The 15,131-nt window shown below is 40.8% G+C and overlaps 2 non-coding genes across 2 annotated transcripts; one reads left to right on the plus strand and one right to left on the minus strand.

Moving 5' to 3' along the window:
* Positions 1-6,677: 6,677 nt before the first annotated feature.
* On the plus strand, positions 6,678-6,783 carry LOC112083213. The gene has a single exon (XR_002897510.1). It is a non-coding gene; the product is annotated as a small nucleolar RNA R71 (small nucleolar RNA).
* Positions 6,784-12,507: 5,724 nt separating this feature from the next.
* On the minus strand, positions 12,508-12,614 carry LOC112083269. Its single transcript, XR_002897558.1, has one exon. It is a non-coding gene; the product is annotated as a small nucleolar RNA R71 (small nucleolar RNA).
* Positions 12,615-15,131: the final 2,517 nt, after the last annotated feature.

Below are 15,131 nucleotides of genomic sequence, written 5' to 3' on the forward strand. Positions count from 1 at the left end.
TCTTAACATTCATTAAAAATCTCGGTGGTTCTCATCAAAGAAAGTCTAGGCAAGGCAATCTAGGCTAGGTGTCAAAAAGGATTATTCTAGGGGTAAGGCTTAAAGTGTTTACGGGTTACCTGAAGATCTGGAGGATGCAGGATATTATGCAAAACCGCAAGAGAGAGTGAAGCTGTTGGTATCCACAGTTTTCAGTCATTTTCTTCTTGCCATATATTCCTGGTCTTCTTCCTCAGGTTCTCTCCTAACTCCTCCAGACTTAGATTTTTGTAAATATTTCAAAACCATAGCTCCTTAAACGAATAGTGGTTGCTTGTTGCTCCACAAATTTCGACACTCTAAGGGCTTGACTGGTTTAAACGCAGCGGTTGCGGTTGCGAGTGCGGGAGTTTGCGGAAGTGGACGATTGCGGTTTCGAGCGTTATTTAGCAGTTTGCACGACTGGTTAAATTTTTTAAGGCGGGTCCATTTGCGGGACATTTTTGAGTGGCAAACCAGCGGTTGTTTTAGCGGTTAAACATAAAATTACCAAAATAAAATCACATATAATTATAAAAAACAGAAAAACTATATTATTATAATTAATATCAAAATTCACTAGTTCAAAATAATTAATAAAAATTATAAATAAATACTAAATAATTATTTTAAAAACTAATAAATTTTATAATAATATGTTTTATTTTCATTAATAGGAAAATCACCCAAAATTGTGTCTAGTAATGTAATAGACAGGAAAAAATGTGCTATAATACATGGATTTTCTGGATTTGTCTTATGCATGATATAAAATTTCTTCAATTGATCTAGTCGATTTTTTGCACGATTCCAACTCAAATCAACTCCAAATTGCTCATTAGTATTTTTCAAAATATGTTTTTTTCTGGAATGCACTCAAAAATCTAGGATATTTATCTTGAGTTTGTTTTTCCACAATGATCTGTTGAAGTAACGCACATGTCATCTCGTTTGATCATGTAACTTTCTAAAGAACAAAAAAAAAATTATAACAAACTAATTTTGTAATTAATAAGATACATATTTATAATTTCTTACTTTAAAAGTGGAAATAGAATAATTAATATAAATGAATTAAACTAAAGTATTATGGCACTTATGCTTGTATCTTAATTTTCTTCAACTGATATGAAAGTCATGATTAGAGATTAGAACTTGATAGAAAAAATGAGAGGTTAAGGTTTATATATATAGGAGAAGATTAGTAGGGTTAGGATTTTATAACTGTTTTTAACGTGATCTTCTATTTTTTTTCTAGTGTGATTTTTTTTATCAAACCGCTACCACCCGCAACCGCAAACGCTGGCGGGAAGCAGCTTTTGGATTTCAACGGTGTAAAACAATTTGGAGCGGTTTGCAGCGATTTCTATGATTGTGATAAAACGCCACTAACCGCTACCAACCGCAAACGCTGCGTTTGCGGGTGATAGCGGGTGAACCAATCAATACCTAAGACTCATTAGGCTTTTTGTTTCCCTCTCTCTTTTCATTCGATTTTTTTTTTTTTTTTGATGAAAAGGAACACTTTTAGATATAGAGTCTTAGAGAGCACGAAATTACCAGTTAATATCTGTCTTGTAAAGCTTTATGAGGTTTTTGATACTATTCCTTCTCAATTCCATTCAGTCTCCTTTGTGAGTGACTGAAAACTGCGTCGCTCCTCTTCTCTCCGACGTTTTGGCATATATCTGCTGATATAAACTAAAGAGAGAATGCATGAGGATTGAAAACAAGGGTTTTGGGTTTAGGGTATGGTACCAGATAAAGATAAACTGGTCATCTAGGACGACAAAGAGTGGTAAAAGTGAGGGTAAAAGATGTCTTAGATGTGTATGTCAATGCCTGCCTAAAGTCAATGATGAGAAAATTAGATGTCAATATTAAGGTCAAATAAAATGAGCTAGTATATCCTGTCAGAAAGAATCTCCATGAATAGAAGTCCTCTGGTGGGAGTTCGTAGTGCAAGTACTCTAGATACCGCCTAGTCTAGTGCTAACCACAAATGAGCTATCATGCATAGTGTAGAAGTGTGCAGGTCTAAATCATCATAGTTTTGCGTCAAACATTCCTGAAAAAAAAAATACTTAATGTCGAATAGGTTACATATTAAAATTTAAAAAGTGCTTGAAATTTAAAAGCAAAAGCAAGAAAATGATTAGTACGGATAGACATCCTCCCCCAGACTTAAATCACACTATCCCTAGTGTGAAAAAGTTGGTGAGAAAATGGTGAATAAAAGCGAAATAAAATAAGATAAAAGAAAAGAAAATGATGATAGAACCATGATGGTAGTGAAGTGCTGATCAATCACTCATCCTCCGATGTGTCGTCTGCGAACTGGTGCTGCTCCTGTAGGAAGGAGACAACGCGCTCAAAGCGTCGTCCCTGTCTCTCAACTCTGTGCTCCAGATCAGAATGTGTGTGCGATGATGTAGATGATGAGGTGTGGCCGGTCGAAACAGATGGCTGAAAGTGAGCACGGGTCGCAGCTGCATCACGCCTCGCCTTGGCCACTATGTATTGGCCAATGGTGAATGGTAGTCGAGGTACAGATGGCAGAAAATCATTGGATTCCGGAGTCCATCTCGGACGTCCTCCGTTACACAATCTCGGAACTGATGGTGAAGGCAAGCTGACTCGGTGCTCCTCAGTGCCAGTGCAATACTTGTAACCAAACCTGTCTGGATCGAAAGCGGCACAAGAGATAGTATGATCGCGAGAGAGATAAAGTAGGTCATACCAGACATCGGGAAGTGGATCATCAGACGAGAAATCGAATCCTACAGCCTGTAGTATCGCTGTAATAGCACTCCCGTAAGCTGGAGTAGCGTCCTCGCAACCATGTAAATCATGCTTCACCTTAACCATGTTATGTGCTATGATCCAGGCAAAGCAAGCAAGTCGTGGGTCGTCCATAAACGGAATCTGAAGTGTAATGAGCTCGGTCTTCAAAACACATCCCATGTTGGCTCTAGAGAAAATCGTGTGTGCTAAGAGTTTGTGCACAACTCTCACTGCTGGATGAGTAAGAATAGCTGACTTGGATCTCCCGCTATCATAGACTCCATATCCCATCTCTCTCCACAAGTTAAAATCGGGTTCATCTTCAAGGTAAATGCCATCAGTGTATGGAAGCTTAAGAGCTTCACAAAGCTCAGAAATGGTGAGAGAGTAAGGCTGTCGGCGGATAGAAAATGACAAGATGCCATCTGATGCTCTGGGGTTCCTCTTCTTCGTGTGGTGGAGTGTAATAGTTGCTAAGAACTCGTGGACTAGCTCAGGATAAGTCGGAAGGTTCAGCTCCATGTAGGGTCTCAGCTTAAGTGCATCGATGTACCAGATCACATCCTTTCTGATTCCAAGCATCTCAAGTGTATGATAATCAATGCAAGGCGTGGGTTTGATGTTCAGCTTCTTGAAACGCTTGCATAGTCCACTCTCGGGTTTGTCTCCCTGCCAATGTATCGAATCTGTGGTGGCTCGGGAGCTGCTCGTGTTTCTCTTGAGTGCTGGAGCAATCTCATCACATAGTTTCTCCTTCTCGGTCTGGCTTGGTTAAGCATGTACTCTCCTAGAGTAGCATCATCGGGAATGTCCTCAGAGCTGTCACCAGTGCGACGGCTTCTTCAGGATCTGGTTTGTTCCATTTTTCTGCAAAACGAAATGATTCTTGGAAAAAGAGTGAATATGGATGCTGATTTTAACACATTAAGATCAGTTATACTAACATTAGTATAAAGAGATTAATTAAAACCATGAGCAAGCAGAATTGGCATTAAATCAAAAAAATCAAGTAGTTCATGACTAGATTCCGATTTTTTATGTTCTTAACATAGAAATCTTCTAAAAATCGGTTTTTATGAGCAATTTCCATGTAAAATCTAAAGATTACCCAATACTAATCACTAATCACACTAGACTTAATCAGATTCATCAATTTTGCTGTTCCAAATTCGATTTTTATAAAGCATGTAGAATCCAAGTTTCAAAAATTTCAATTCCTCTTAAGCTAGTTGTTAAAAACGATTTTTAGATAACCTAAAAGGATAATCTATTGTTCTTAAACTATTTCCACCATCAATAAACAGAGATTTGAGCTTTTTAAGAAAACCCTAAGTTCTGAAATCAATTAAAAATGGCGAGTTTGAGGTTCATACCTTGCTGGAAAGAGAGATTTGATGGCAGAATTGAATTCAGCTTTGAAAAAGAGTGAGGTTTGAGCCAAGAACCTCTTAAAAAGCTTAAGAATTGAAAAAGTGTTCTATCTCCTAAATCTCCAAGTCTTTTGGAAGGGGAGAGAAAAAGGAGTTTTGATCCAAAAAATGTGTTTCTTTTCTTTAAAAGGCGTTTTTGTGGCAAAAACGGAAAATTTCCGGGAAATTTTTAAGTTTACGGGAACTTACCTTTCTTGTCTTGGAAATAAAGAAAGTTTAAAACTTACGGAGAATCTTAACAGGCTTTACCGAAAATGCTCCGGGAATCACCGGGAATCACCGGGATTCACCGGGAAACACCAGGTAACACCGGGAAACACCAGGTAGCACCGGGAAACGCCAGGTAACACCGGGAAACTTCAAAAAGCGGCGGAAATCTGCGTCGTCACCTCAACGACCAACTGCCGCGGTCAGGAGACGCGCGACCGCGGTGATTGAGGGCTCGGCCGCGGTCGATGCTTCCTTGGCCGCGGGTCGGTTGGTCGCGACCGCGGCTCTTCCTCCTGCGGCCTTCGTCCAACTTTCAGGTCTTTGCCGGGCCGAGCAGCTAAAAACCTATCCTTTTCTTCTTGGTTTTTCTAATTTTCTGATTTTTTTTGTGTTTTTGTTTCATAAAATACCTGAAACTTAAAAGAAAAAGAAAGCATAAAATGTAAAAAGGAAAAGAAAACTAAAAGAAAGAGTACCTAAATGGGTTGCCTCCCATTAAGCGCTTTGTTTTAAGTCGTTTAGCTTGACGTAGTCATGAAGAATCAGGCTGATTTGAATGGCACTCCACTCGATGTGCCTTTATCGCTTCCGGTCGCTGGAGGTTTTACTTCCTCTCCTTGAGGAGCCGTCTTCTTCCCTTTATTCTTCTTCCGGACTTTAACATTGTTTAAAACCCTTTTTGTGTTTTCGATTAGCTCCTGGATATGGTCCTCACTAGTTTCTGTTGTATCCGGTGGAATGATGATCTTGATCTTTGCAAAAGCTTTCGGCTTCTCCTTTTCTTTCTCTTTTGGCCTGTTTCCTTTGCTTGGAAAATCATCTAAGATAGTCGGGTAGTACCTTCTGCGATCCACATTGAGGAAAACAGCATGCCGGTTTGCGTGATTGATTACTGCTCCTACGGTAGCTAGGAATGATCTCCCGAAAATGAGTGGCCTCTCCTTATCTTTATCCATCTCCAGGACTTGGAAATCAGCTGGAACAATCTTATCTCCCACTAGAACTTGTAGATCATGAATCGCCCCTTCAGTATCTTTTTGAGATGAATCTCCAAAGATAACCTTAACCGTCGATGTCCTTAAGGTTTTTATGCCCAATTTCTCGGAAAATGTCTTTGACATGATGTTGACATTGGCTCCGGAATCGCACAGGCAGTCTGTAAACTTGATTCCTGAAATGAAACATTGGAAAACAAAACGTCCCGGATCATCGGCTTTTGTAAGCCTTTGAAACGGTGATCGTTCAGATACCTTAAATGGTGGCTGCTTGGCATCAACATCTTTGTACAGTGGTACAAAGATTGGGGTTTCTTCTTTCTTTCCATCGGTTCTGGCCTCTTCTTCGGATAATGTGGTTATGGCGTTGCAAAACTTTTTAGGATTATCTTCAACTCTTCCTGGAAGAACTCCACTTTGCCTCTTCATAGAGTCGGCTGTTTGGGCGACTTGCTCGTCTAGCTTTTTGACGTGCGAAGATAAAGATTCAAACTTACGGTTCAGATCATTGTACATGCAGTCGACTTTCACGTTCACGTCTTTAAATGCTTTTTCGTTCGTCATAACGAGCTGCTGGATGGACTGTTCAAGTCTACCGATTTGTGAAGCTAGCTGGTTCGTCGTGACTCCCTGCTGTTGTACAAATTGATTGTTAAAACCCGTACCTTGGTAGTTATATGGCTGTCGCGGTTGATATGGTACTATTCCTCCAAAGTTTCCACCTTGAAACTTGTTTTGGAAGGATTTTTGCTGAGGTGGGTAGTACTGATCTTGAGGATTCTCCACATTTGGATTGCGGTAAGAGAGATAATTGTAATTTGCATTCCGGAAGTTGTTGTTGTTACCATTGTTGGAGCGATTTTGATATGGCACCAGTGCTCCTACATAGTTCACATCTTCTTCTTGAAAGGCCTGATTAATGTGATCAATATCACTAGGTCCTTCATCTTCTGCGCCATTGTTGGTCTCACAAGCATGGATCGGGCGATTGTTGCTCTTCAGAAGCTGGCTCATCATGTTCTTCAACTCGGTTATCTCTTTGTTGTCTGTTCCGGCTTGCTTCATCGATCGATCGTATTCAGGACAATCATTGCTATTGGCTTGAGCCAAATTTTTGATGAGGGCTCTTCCTTGGGCTATCGTCTTTTGTCCAAAATCTCCATTGCTAGCTGTATCAAGTGAAAGTTTGTATTTTGGTTGCAAACCTCAGTAAAATGTGCTCAGCAGGCTTGATCCATGAAATCCGTGGTGAGGGCAATCACGTTCATACTCCTTAAAACGTTCCCAGACTTCATAGAAAGATTCAGTTGGCCCTTGTTGAAAGTTTGAGATCTTTGTTCTCAACTGATTCGACCTTGACTTAGTATAGAAGTGGTTCAAGAAAGCAGTTTTACATTCTTCCCAATTAGTAATCGATCCTGCAGGCAAAGATTTCAACCAACGGTGAGCTTTATCTGCTAATGAAAAAGGGAACAACTTACACTTTAAATAGTCTGGTGGAATTTGGTTTGTTCTCATCATGCTGCAGATTTCTTCAAAGAGCTCGATATGGTCCATTGGATGTTCGGAAGGAACTCCATGGAATTGGTTTTGCTTCACCAATGAGATGATTTGAGGCTTGACTTCAAACTCATTCCGGTTCGGAAATGGGACTTGAATTGCAGATCGGTTCTGAAAATTTTGAGTAGGTGCATCAAAATCAGCTATGCGATGGGTTCTAGCTTGTCTTCGGTGTTGATTTGCTGGCTGAAGAGGACGGTTAATGCGTCCATTCGGCTGCACTCCTTGGTGGTCACCATCGGCTGCATCGATGGGTGCTTCAAGGTCTTCACGTTCTTCTCTCTCGCGGTTCTGGTGGCTTCTTGGAGGAACCTCATCCTCCTCTCCATCTTGTCGAGCATGATCACCTCATCTGTGATCATTCTCTTCATTTTCTCCATGTTTGGACCCGTCTTGGTCCATATTCAAAGTTCGATTAATAGGATCTCCAGGCTGGTCGTCGTAGGCCATTCCTTGCGTTCGTCTAAGTCTTCGAAGTTCTCTTTCGTGTCTGTCTATCTCGTCTAGAATTGGAATGTTTTCTACAGGTCTGCGCCTGGTATTCATGCAATTCAGAGAAAAACAAAAGAAGGGAAAGATAATTCAGCAAAACTCCTAGAAATAACTAGAGATCAGGTGTCTAGAACAGAAGTTAAAACAAGAAAAATAGCAAAAGGCAGCGAAACAAATCCCCGGCAATGGCGCCAAAAACTTGATGTCGTGTCAACTGCGTGAGGGAACAAGTTTTACCCTTAACAAAACAAATGAAAGCCGCAAGTGCACAGCTAATCAGTTGTAGTATTTAGGGATCGAATCCACAGAGATTTGTGTGCCTGGTATTCTTCTACGGTTTTTAACTTTATGTCTAGACTAGATTGGTTTTAAAGGTTGGTTGTTTGTCACGAATTAAACTAAAACTTAAAGAAAGCAAATAAATTTATCCTAAAAAGCAAGTAGAAAAATCGAATAGAAAGCAAGTCAAGCAAGTAAATATCGAACTAAGGCAATTGAAAAACAGATCTAAATAAGCAAATAAAAATCGATTGGTTTGTAAACTATGGCTAAAAACGCTGAGATTTTGGGAACTCTAAGGGATCATAATCGGTTTTAACACTAGGGTAGATAGATTGGGATTGACGGATATCGATATATAGGTGGTTCTAGAGCTAGAGTACGGCGGTATGACTACGTCACTGTCGTGATCATAACCAACTGTTTCTCGCAACCCTGACCAGTAGGTTTCCACTCTGGCCCTGGAAGGGAGAGAACGCAAGAGCTGCACAAGACTCGTCAATACTCACGATCTCGCCGCAGGTAGGTTTCCACTCCTACGGAAAAATCGCCTGTTTCATTTTAGGGCTGATACTTAATGAAAAATTTCGCAACACTAACTATCTAGATCAGATACTAGGTGATCAATCAAGCATACATGCAATAAGAACAAGAATAAACAGAGAACAGGTCGAAATCCCAGATCTATAAACCTATATGTCTTAATCGATTATGAGAGCCCCTTTCGGGAACCCTAAGCCCAACTCGGGATCTACTCAGACATAGCTGAGGTCGACATCATCATTGGTTTTAATAAAAGTAATCAAAAACAGTAAAGAAAAGAGATGAAAGAAAGCTTCTCTATTGAAGAACTCAGACTTGAACAATCTTCTACAAAAATCGCATAAAAACGGCTAAAGGAAAAGGGTTTGTGTAAAGTATAAAGGGTGGTGTCTAAAAACGACCTAAATGACAAGTATTTATAGTCTTCAATACTCCATGGTCTCTAGGGTTCCGGAATTGAGGCTAAGATGACTTTGGGCTTCAGAGATGTGGGCTTTAATTCGGAGTTGGTCGGCCGCGGTCGGGAATGACGTGACCGCGGGAAATAGGTGGCTGGCCGCGGTTGGGAGGCTTGTGACCGCGGGGAATGGGCTGTTGGCCGCGGTCGCGGTCGCGTGACTTGCTGGCTGTCTTCGAGTGGCTCCGGGGCTAATGGAATATCTTGAGATCCAAACGTTGGAATGTCTCCAAACCAAGTGCATTTAAAAGCTGGTTGATTCTTCTATAAGTTGTCCAATTTTGAGGGTGATCAGACGGTGAGAAGGTCTTCGTCTCTCCATGAGAGTTCTGACGGTCTGCATTTATCCAAAAGAGTCTTTTTGTTCCAATTTGTGCCTCTTTATCCCAAATTACCTGAAAAGTCTTTTAAAATCCGGAAACATAGAAATTCTTTGAAAACCTTTGAAAATGGAGTAAAAACACCTGTAAAAGATATTAAAGTGATCCATAAAAATGGTCAAAATCCGGTGTTATCAGAGGACTCCTTTGTAAACTTGAGAAACTTCATTCCCTTCAGTATCTAGTCCAGCTTCATGTTCCAAGCTCTTGGGGCTTGTCTTAGGCCATACAAGGCCTTTGAAAGCTTGTACACTATGTGCTCTTCTCCTTTAACTTCAAATCCTTCCGGTTGACTCACATAAACATCTTCTTTTAGTTCTCCATGTAAAAATGCTGTTTTTACATCAAGGTGATGAATTTCCCATCCATGTGAAGCTGATAATGCAACCAACAGTCTTATAGTTTCGATCCGAGCTAGGTGCAAAGACTTCATCAAAGTCTATGCCAGATTCTTGTACTCCTTTAGCCACAAACCGCGCCTTGTACTTATTGTTAGTATCATCTGCATTCCTCTTAATCTTAAAGATCCACTTCAAGCCAATGATTTTTGCTCCACTTGGCCTGTCTACTAGAAGCCAAGTTCTGTTTTTGTTGATAGAATCGATTTCCTCCTTACATGCTTGTCTCCATTCTTTTGAGTCTTTTGCATCTGCAAACATCCTTGGCTCATCATTGACTAGTAGTAAGAGGATCTCGCATTCTACTGCTGCTTGCATGACAAAGTCATTGAGATACCCTGGTTATCGTACTGGAAGACTTGATCTTCGTAGTGGTTGCTCCTCTTCAAGTGCCTTAGTTTCATTCGGTAAGGTATGATCTGCTTCAAGATTGGTGGTGTCGCTTGACACTGTTAATGGTGTCACGCGACATGCACGTTCAGTAGTGTCGCTCGACACTGATGATGGTGTCGCTTGACACTCGCTGTTTTCTTCTCCTTCTTGATCATATGCGATTACTGTAGATCCTTCTCCTGCATCAATCACCTCTCCCCATCTCATCTGAAACATTCCAGGGTTTCTCTGCACTCCATTCTTTGCTGTACTCCAATTCCAACCTGTTTTTTCATCGAACAACACATCCCTGCTCACCACTATCCTTTGTGTTGTAGGATTAAAAAATCTGTATGCTTTGGAGCCAGGTTCTATTCCAAGATGCACTAGTGTTTGCGACCTGTCATCTAGTTTCTTAAGGTTTGCTACCTCCACCTTTGCATAAGCTAGACAACCGAACACCTTCAAGTGACTTATCCTTGGGTTCCTTTCCTTTAAGCATTCATAAGGAGTCATTCCTTCAAGCGCTCTTGTTGGTACTCTGTTTATTATATAGGTAGAATGTCGAACTGCTTCCCCCCATAAATAATTAGTACCTTCATAGCTTTAAGACTGCTCCTTGTCATCTCCATCAAAGTTCTGTTTCTCCTCTCTACCACTCCGTTTTGCTGCGGTGTATAAGGAGCATTGAGTTGTCTTCTAATCCCACTTTCTTCACAGAACTCAAGGAACTCCTTAGATGTGAACTCGCCTCCCCTATCTGTCCTTAAGGTGCGAATCGATTGATATATCATGGTTTTTATGGTTTTTGACCATGGTATAAGTCTTATTTATAGAGTCTTTTTAGTGTCTTTCGAGTCTTTTGGAGTCTTTTCAGGTCATAGGTATGTTTGGAGTTTGATTGGTGATTTTGGAGCACTTTGGAGCTAAACAAGGATCAAATTCGTGAAGGATGAATCATGTGTTTTAGTGTCGCTCGACAGTTGTTGCAGAAATAAGGAAAACGTGATTTTGTTTCCTGTTTGAAGGAGTTGGGCCCAAAAGTCTCCAATAATTACAAGGAAGCCCAAAACGTGTTTTTAAGTTATAAATAGGGTTTTTAGCCACCTTATATCGATACCTTAGATTTTCTTAGAGAGAACTTTTGTTTTTGAGAGCTTTTGGGGAGACAAGTCTGAAACTCTGTTCCGGAGAGAGAAGATTTCGAACCCCTGTTTATTAATCTATTATTTCTTTTCTGCAATCTATTCATTCATGTTTATTGCTTCAATCTCCATGTCTGAGTAGTTTGATTGTTAGGTTTAGGGTTCTCATAAAGGATTTCATTAGATGTTAGATTGATTGGTTAGTTAGGGTTCATAATCTATTTAGTTCTTCACCATAGGTTGTTCTTAAAGCTAATTCTGGACTGGCCACCTAGAACTTAAATCTTAGGTTAATTGATTGACACGGAAGTGTAATTGAATAACTGGAAAGAACCTAGGGTGAGCAAAGTAGCTATTCGCAAAGGAATTTGGTTTAGCTGCTTTGTGAACATATCGAACTTGTGCATTAAAGCTGGTTTAAATCTGTAGGATTTGCAAAGGAATTTGGAATTCTAGGATTTTAACTTAGATAATTCTCACAACGGAAGTTGGTTAATTATAATTATGTGATTCGAGTTCAAGAACTGTGCTTAAACCTGAACCCTGACTAATCAATTGATCTGCATACTTTGATTTCCTGAGAAACACCCTGAGTCCATCGAGTTTACAACCGTCTTGCTTTCATTGTTGCTTTTAAATTCATTGTGTTTGCTTAGCGTAATTCAAGCCTAGATAGTTTATTGTGCGAATCTCTTGTCTCTGTGGTTCGACCCCTATTATACTACAATTGCATATATGTGCTCTTGCAGAGTAGTTTAGGGATTAAACTTTGAGCAGATCAAGTTTTGGCGCCATTGCTGGGGACTTGATTTTTGCCATTAAACTTTAGTTCTTGAGTTTCGACTAAGTTTTTCTTAGTGTCGAGCGACACCAGCATTGGTGTCGCGCGACACCCGTCGTTTTTCTTAATTTTATTATTACTTTGTTACTTACATTGCTCTTTCTCTTTGTCTCAGAAACTAGCAAAGATGGAGAACGCACTGGCATTGGTTCATGATGATGCTGGAGTCTGGAGAGGCCAAGATGGTCATGTGTGTAATGAGAGAGGCCAGCGACTTGATGGAGAGGGTAACATCATCAGGCGCTGGGTGACTACAACAGACCTGAGCAATTCTATGCAAATCGGTCTGCGATTCGCGCTCCTGCGTTTCAGAGAAATGACTTTGAGCTGAAGCCTGTGTATTACACTCTTGTGGCTCAGCATCCTTTCCATTGTCTTTCTCATGAGCATCCGATGGATTATATTGAGAGGTTTGAGGACTTGGTCACCAGCATCAAATACACTGGAGTGTCCAATGACTTCCTCTTCTGTAAGCTGTTTCCTTATTCTCTTGCTGGAGAAGCAGCTAACTGGCTAAAGCAGTTGGAGCCAGGATCACTAACTACTTGGGAGGAGACCAGAAACGCCTTTCTGCACAATTTTTATGATGATGCCAGGTCTGAGGAACTGAGACTAAAAATCTCAACGTTTTCTCAAGGACCAACTGAAGCATTCAAAATTGCTTGGGTGAGATTCAAGTCATATCAGAGAGATTGTCCACATCATGGTTTCAGTGATGTTCAGCTGCTAGGTATTTTCTTCAGAGGTGTTGATTGGAGGTATCAGATGGCTCTTGATGCTGCAAGCAATGGGAACTTCAACACCAGATACCCTGAAGACGCTGTTGTGCTTATTGAAAACTTGGCATCTAGCAATAGTACCAAGAATGCAGACTATCAGCGAAAGAAGCAGGGTAGAAACATGAATGGATCGCAGATTGCTGAGGTGAAGGCTAAGCTTGACTCTGTGCATAGCCTTCTATTGGGTAAGAAGTCCGTCCGATATGCTGCAGAGGTTAAGAATTTCGAACCAGATGAAGCACTTGAGGAAGAGGATGTTAACTTCATCAATGGAGCTGGATTTCAGGGTTAGAGATTTGGTACTCAGCCAGGAAACATGAATTACAGTGGAAATAATCAGAGGAGTACCTTCACAGGTAATCAGAACTCTTCTCGTTCCAGCTCCAAACCTCAGTACCAGACATCCTACTCCAACAACAGTTTCTCAAGGAACCATGATGCTCCTCCTCCTCAAACTTCTGATAATGAGGTGAAGTCTATGCTGGAACAGATCTTGGAAGGTCAGCAGAAGATGACTGTGGATTTCAATGGGAAGATTGATGCTCTGTATCTGGATCTGAATGGAAAAATTGAAGTTCTGAACACTCATGTCAAGAAGCTTGATACTCAGGTTGCTCAAACTGTAGAGTCTGTAAAAAGGCAAGAAGGATTCTTTCCTGAGAAGACTGATACCAATCCTAGGCATTACTGCAGTGCCATCTCGTTAAGGAGTGATAAAAAGTTGACTCATGTGCTTAAAAAGTGTGTTTCTGAGGATGAAATCGTGGAGTTTGACGAATCTGAAGAAAATTTTGAAACTACAGAGCTAGTGTCGAGCGACACCACCACTAGTGTCGCGAGACACCAATTGCAGAGCGAAGCTGAAGTTTTTCAGAATCCGAAACCAATAGAGGAAAGGGTTTACAAACCTAAGATTCCTTACCCAAGTAATCCTAAGAAGTCTAAGCAGGAGTTAGATGATGCCAGATGCAAGGCTTTGATGGAGAAGCTTGTGATTGAGATTCCTTTGGTTGATGCTGTGAAGATTGCTCCTACTCTCAGACACTATGTAAAGAGGATGGTGACTAATAATCTGAGTCATGAGGAAGGAGTGATGTTGATCTCTGAACAGGTAAGTTCACCATCCTCTTTACATACCTGGTAAAGAGGATGGTGACTAAAAACCAGTGGACAAGATGCTAATTACCAGGTATTTCCGATAGCGTTCGCCGTTGTTGATGCAGAGTCTAACAAGACGTGGAGGTGGTTCTTTGAGAAGTTGTTAGAAATAATTCTAGATTCCTCTGATCTTACTATTATCTCGGATAGGCACGGTGGAATTGCCAAAGCTAAAAAGAAATGGTATCCACAGTCACACCACGGTGCATGTCTTGTCCATATCTAGAGAAATGTTCACGCTAATACAAAGGTTCCGGTCAGAAAGGGTTGGTCGGAAAGGCTGGAGAAGCGTTCACAGTTTCTAATTTCAAGAAAGTATACGCAAGGCTGAAGGATGTTGATTATGGTTGTTGGGAGTACATGGAAAAAATCCCTCTTGCGCTGTGGACTAGATCACACTTTTCTGGTCAGAGGTATAATATGACCTCCAGTAACATTGCAGAGTCTCTGAACAATGCACTATTAGCTCCAAGAGACAGTCCAATCGTTGCAATGCTAGAATTTATCAGGCGAATGTTAAGTAGGTGGCTTGAATGCAGAAGAGAGACCATTCAAAAGATGGATGGTGACATTACAGAAGAGGTTGACAAGTTAAGAACCTGCAGCAGCAAAAATCTGCTGCACTTTCGGTTCAAGGCATTTCTTTGTGGGAGGTTGAAGTGAGTTCTGATTTCGGTGTACGGAGGCATGTTGATCTCCTAAACAAAACATGCTCATGTCTAGAGTTTCAGACATTGAAATACCCTAGCCGACATGCAATGGCCGTGGCTAGGCTTCGCCAAGTGGAGTACAGCAGTTTGGTTGATCCAATTCTTAAGAAATCAATTTGGAGTGCAACAGTTTGTGGAAAAATCCTACCAGTGCCCGACCCTGACGACATTCGTATCCCAGCAGAGGTGCGTGACCTTAATATTATGCCACCTAAGGCAAAACGTCCATCAGGAAGGCCTACGATGAAGAGAAAACTTTCAGCAGGAGAGTATCCTCAGGTTAGTGTACACTAAACATATATTTTTTTCCCAGTGATACTGATTACTGATTAATGATTACTGATATACGCTGTTGCAGGTTGCGAAAAAAAAGAAGCCAAACAAATGCTCTAGATGTGGAAATGCCGGCCATAACCGGGCAAAATGCAAGGAACCATTGGGTTGACCGTGTGTGGCTTTTGTGTGTGTCTTGATGTTTTTTTTGTGGGGATGTTGCTTTGTTTTTTGGGTTTGTTTGTAGCGTACACTATGTTTCCCTATATTTAAACTTGGAAAGGCATGAACTATGTTTAATTTGTTA

This window comes from Eutrema salsugineum, unplaced genomic scaffold (assembly GCF_000478725.1).
Source record: "Eutrema salsugineum unplaced genomic scaffold, Eutsalg1_0 scaffold_7, whole genome shotgun sequence".
NCBI classification, from domain to species: domain Eukaryota; kingdom Viridiplantae; phylum Streptophyta; class Magnoliopsida; order Brassicales; family Brassicaceae; genus Eutrema; species Eutrema salsugineum.